The sequence below is a fragment of the Papaver somniferum genome, chromosome 11 (genome assembly GCF_003573695.1).
Source record: "Papaver somniferum cultivar HN1 chromosome 11, ASM357369v1, whole genome shotgun sequence".
Taxonomy (NCBI): Eukaryota; Viridiplantae; Streptophyta; class Magnoliopsida; order Ranunculales; family Papaveraceae; genus Papaver; species Papaver somniferum.
Window position 1 is genome coordinate 94,784,997 of NC_039368.1, and position 6,048 is coordinate 94,791,044.

Below are 6,048 nucleotides of genomic sequence, written 5' to 3' on the forward strand. Positions count from 1 at the left end.
GGTCCAAAATCTCCTCATGCGAATCAACTGCTGCTCTTTTGTCCTAGAACGGTTGTCTTCAAATATATACTTTGTTCCTCTAGGAGTACCTTTGCACCACCCCGGGTTCTCTCCGGCCAACTTCAGGATAGGGAAGTGGTCATAGATCCATGCCTATATACATAAGAAACCAAGTTTTAGTAAATAGATTGTGTATATTCGGTAGTAATTTCCAAACATTAGTTCCGATTATATAATCGGAAATAAAACTGAGTACCTATCCACCGAATAACCAACATTCGGAAAAAGAGATGGATCATTTCCTACCGAATATGCGTCATTTGGAGTTCAGTAACCTATAGTTTTTCTGGCCTGTATATTCGGTTCTAATATCAAATGAATATTTCCGATTATATATAATCGGAAACAAAAATAAGTACCTAGCCACCGAATAACCAACATTCGGAAAAAGAGATGGATCATTTCCTACCGAATATGCGTCATTTGGAGTTCAGTAACCTATAGTTTTTCTGGCCTGTATATTCGGTTCTAATATCAAATGAATATTTTCGATTATATATAATCGGAAATAAAACGGAGTACCTATCTACCGAATAACCAACATTCGGAAAAAGAGATGGATCATTTCCTACCGAATATGCGTCATTTGGAGTTCAGTAACCTATAGTTTTTCTGGCCTGTTTATTCGGTGCTAATATCAAAAGAATATTTCCGAATATATATATTCGGAAACAAAAATAAGTACCTAGCCACCGAATAACCAACATTCGGAAAAAGAGATGGGTCATTGCCTACCGAATATGCGTCATTTGAAGTTATGAATATGCATCATATGTATTGTCTACTGAATACTATAGAGTGAGTTATAGAGTTAAAGAAAAAACCTGCAATAGAGCCACGTTCCCGGCAACTTGGCAGGTTCCTAGCCTCGAAGCATTTCTCAACTCTTCCATCAAGAATGCTAGGCATGCCGTGCCCCAAGAATAGTCACCGACTTCATGGAGAGGATCCAAAAGTTGTATAAGGTTGGCGTCGATCCGGTTGCCAGAAGTATTGGGGAATATGACACATCCCAATACACAAAGGAGATATGCGGTGGCAGCGTGGTTCACTTGCTCATCAGTTAACGTTCCATTCTTTTCCTTCTCCAAGGTGCCTCGGAACATATTCATCAAAGTCGTAATGTTGATCTGTCTTGTTCTGTAACTTGCATGCCTCTTAAACTCTGTTGTTGTTGTCTCTTCATCCCAACCTAAGCACTTTTTAGTTAGAGCATAAAGTTGTGCCCAACTTAACTGCTTTGTGTAGTTAAACTTCACAGCTGTGCCTTGGTCGGGAAGGTTAAGAATCTGCACAACATCATCCGTGGTAATCGTCATCTCCCCAAACGGCATATGGAAAGTATCGGTCTCAGGATACATTCTCTCCACGAACGCCGATATGGCCACACGATCATGTTCCAACAATGAATTCTCGGCGGCATTAGCTAACCCCGAGTTTGCAACAATTGACTTGAACCTTTCACATTCACCGGAAAAAGGCCACGCAAGCATTTTTGTTGGTGCGACGGTAGATTTGAGTAGACGGACCGCATCTTGATGATCCTATTAAAGTACATAAAAAATCCTTAATACAAACATTACGATATAACACATAGACAATACATTAATAAAAAATAGTAATTTTATTACCTCGGTTTCGTATATTTCTCTGGCCCATGAGTCTTTGTATCCAAATAGCAATTTTCCTCCATCCGCTGGTAGCCCAAGGATTGTGCCTGCTGGAATACCCTTCTTCTTCAAGTGCTGAGGGACAAGATGTGATGCTTTCTTAGCAATATCCTTCTTTACACCATCTTTTCCTTTTTTGGCTTTTTGGGTACCATTTGGTTGTCCTTCTTCTTCTACTCTTGGCACTGGATCAACTGGTTCAATTTCATGGTGGGGTGTAACTTGTGGAGCAGTTGGTTCTGCATTTTGTTGAGCGGCTTGTTCAACACTTGGTTGCACCCCTTGTTCACTGCCTTGTTGTTCTATACTTTTTTCAGCACTTGGTTGCACTCCTTGTTGACTGCTTTGTTCTTCTAAGCTTTGTTGAGAACTTGAATTATCTTTGGCACTCCTTTCCCTCCTAGCACTAGCTGTCACTTTCTTCCTCCTTTCTCGACTTTGTCTAAACAACAAAGAAAGGAACAATATTTACAAACTATACAATCGGAAGACAAAGTATGGAAATATAACCCGAATGTACACATTCGGAAGTAAGAAGACACATAATGTTCCCGAATACAAAACAATCGAAAGCTAACTAAACATATTTACAACCGCATATGCATCAATTGGAGTTCAGAAGCTCTAAATTTTTCATCCTACACAATCGGAAGACAAAGTACACAACTATAACCCGAATAAACAAATTCGGAAGTAAGAAGACACATATTTTTCCCAAATGAAAAACAATCGGAATATAACTAAACATGTTTACAACCTAATATTCATCAACTGGAGTTCAGAAACTCTAAAATTTTATCATACACAATCGGAGGTATAAAACATTATATTGTACTCCGATTAAATACTGGCCCCAAAATGAGATTTTTCCTATATCAGAAATTTTGAGATTTTTTCAATATATATATTCGGTAGTGAGTGTACTTACGAATATGGTGTGTCTACTTAAATATATTCGGGAGCAAAAAAATTCATTAAACTACCGATTATTACCAGTTTGTATCCAGGAAGATATGGCCAACAATATTCGGCAGATAACCAACAAATATTTCTCCCGAATACTGTCGATGTTCTTGAGAAATGAAGAACATGACTACATTCGGAAGTAAATAAGCATGAATATCGCCCGAATCTGGATAAATAACCGAAAACCCTAGAATTTTTTTCTTCTCGATTCGTCGAATTAAAGCGAAATAAACCCCAAAAATGATAGATTCTTACCTAATTGGGGCCATTTGAAGTTGACGAAGTGTTTGACTATCGGAATCGCCACCACCGACTACATTGCCGGGTACTTCTTCTTCGCGTTCTTCGCGTTCTTCTTGATTTGCAGCAAGAATTTCTTTATTTCTTGCTAAAATCCCAATCTTTGGATCGATACCCCGAGCAACATTTTTGGTTCTAGGTCTGTGGGTTTCATTTCCCTTATCCATTGTTTTATAAACGAATCGACGATGTTTTGGTTTTACGATTCGCGGCGATGTTTCGGTTGAAAGAGGGAAAGTTTTTTTCTTCCACAATCGGAAGATATGAAACTGGAAGAAGAAGAGTTGAAATGAGTAGAATTTTTTTTGATTTGGTTTTTATACAGTTTTACCAGAAGGGCATTTATGTAACTTCAATATCATATAGGGTACCCCTTAACTAGAGTCTTTGGATGGGTATAAATTGATGGCCCATAAATCCTTTTGAGTGGCCCCTAAAAACGCGAGGAAACATAAATGTGCAAGACAATAAATAATAAGTGCAAAATGTAAATGAAACATCTATTTACGTGGTTCGGCACTAAGGCCTACGTCCATGGGGTATTGAGATTTTCACTATAGATCGATCGGGATTACAAGGCTCAGTCAAATGACTCTGAGTTAGTGGAACGAAGATAAAGTAGAAAGGATTTCTCATACCTACTCTATTACACTCTCTCTCTCTCAAATAGTTCTTTTCTCAAAATGGTCGACCCCTCTCAATAGTTGAGCAGGGTATTTATAGGCTTCTTATGTGGGCCTCTCTTTACTGACTCAGTTGTCACTTGTCGTCTTGGTTGGTGTGCCGATCCCGAAGACCATCTTCGTGATGATCTGATGCCTCCAACGGTAATATATTGCAGCGATGATCCACCTTCTCTTCCTCCATAGGAAATTCGACACGTATCATATGTTCGTAGCATTTAATGCGGGTGGTTGGGGCAGCCCGCACGCGTCAAACAGTGCTGTTGCAGCTGTCACTCCCTTGTAAGTGAATTCCATCTCCTCTGTCCATTTTGGATCTATCTCGGGATGGAGTAAAGCAAGCTTCTTGATCTTCGACTGTGCTTCGTGGTAGTCTTTGCATCAGGTGCTCCTCGACTTACCGATCGTTGGATTTATTTTACGATGGATGCGTGGCAGATGATGATTCATATTCCTATGATGTTGTAACGTGGCATCACAGTTCAATGCCCCTTTTCTTTATGGATTACACGTGGGCTTTTCTTGACACGTGGTCGATTATGAATAATGTGCGTACAATTTGCCCCTTTTCTTCTAAGTTTGATGAGAGTCAAAGTTTGAAGAAAATTTTTTCACCCTGTATGTTTCCCATTCCTTGCAATAGATTCCCCTTGATTTTTGGGCACGTTTCCCACTCCTACTAATAACTTCCCCTCGATTTTCGGTGCAGTTTTCTTCTCCATTTAGCGGTTATAAATATGAGAGAGGGTATGAGCGAAATAAATTTTATCCTCATTCTCATTCTCTCATGTCTTCTTTTGTCTCCTGAGAAGCATTTATTTTTATTTCATTTTTGAACACAGAAGTAACTTGTTCTTTTGTTCTTTACTTCTGCTGATAGTGCACCTACCTCGTACTGGTTATTCCTTGGAGATATCCTTGTGTCTGAGTAGGTTTGGTCGGTGATTCCTCTTTTTAATCTCTTGATTCCACCATTGTTATAGGTAGGTTGATCTTCATTACTATTTTCATGTTTTAATTAGTTTTGTCTCTGTTGTTGTAGGTTTTGGCTTTCGTGATGAAGAAAATAATATAGGAAAGTATATATACTTGCCCCTGTTCTTCATCACGAAATCTAGAACCGTTTTTTTGATTTTTATTGTAGTGTTTTTCTGGGTTTTTGTTGAGCTGAAGATGTTCTTGATGGAAATTTATGTTCATGGATCTTGTTTTGACCTTCGTTTCTTTTCGTTTCCCTTCGCAGGTTGTTATGGCGGACAATGAACGAAGGCATAGTCCTTATAGATCTCCGCAACAAAGTCCTTATAGATCTTATCCACCTAGAATTCCTAATATATCTCCGCCGAAGGGTCCACCGCCAAGATCTTCTCAGTCAGATCTCCGTCCTTAGAAACCTTCTTCGTCGTCCAATCCAAAGGTTTCTTCTCAAAAAAGGGGGGATGTTGTGAGTGGTTCTCATTATGCAGTTGATCATCCCACAGGCATATCTTCTTTACAGTGTTCCGAACCGTTGGCATCTCAACCTCTTCGCTCTATCTTCCCCTTCGGTTTAACAGAGGTCTAAGCTTTCGTCGAAAGATCTGAATCTGTCGAGGAATCCGTCGGTGAAGAGAAAGTCTTCGGATATGAGTCCTCCACTGAACTTATCATTGGGTAAAGCAGCATCTTCTGAGGTTTCCCCTTCGACACAATTTGCTCCGGTTCCTCAAAAGAATAAATGGGCTCCTGTCTCTTTTAGGAATATTGATCTTGAAGCTTTTAAAGTGAAGCACGATCTTGAACGCTTTGAGGTTCATTTTTAAAACCATGGGGACGATCTTACTTATGATATGATAAAAATTATAAGTACCATTCCCAGCATCTCTTGACTACCATAGGAGCGTTGAAAGCGGGTTTTGTGACTACTAATTTTCCCATAGTCTACGTAATATGAACATCTCAGAGAATCCGATACTAAGTAGTATGGATACCTCAGTTGAACCGATATTGTTGAGTAAATAAAAGGTATGTTCAAAATAAGATCTACTCAGAAGATCATATATTAAGTAAGTAAAGATACTTCGCAAGAGAAGATGCTAGGAAAATAAAGGTATCTCTGTAAAAAAGAGGTAAGTAAGCAAATAAGCTAATCAAAGAGATATCTCAGATGAACAGATAACTCAGGAAGCAGAGATAGCTCAGAAAACAGAGATAACTCAGTAAGGAAATCTATAAGAGAGAAGATAATATAAGTGCATCTAAGTTATCAACAAACAAGAGATTACGTGGTTTGGTTAATCTTAACCTACATCCATGGGTAAAGATGATAAGTTTATTATTGATCTTGTTACATTTGAGTGGAAGAACTCCATTGAAGAAAGTATGAAGCT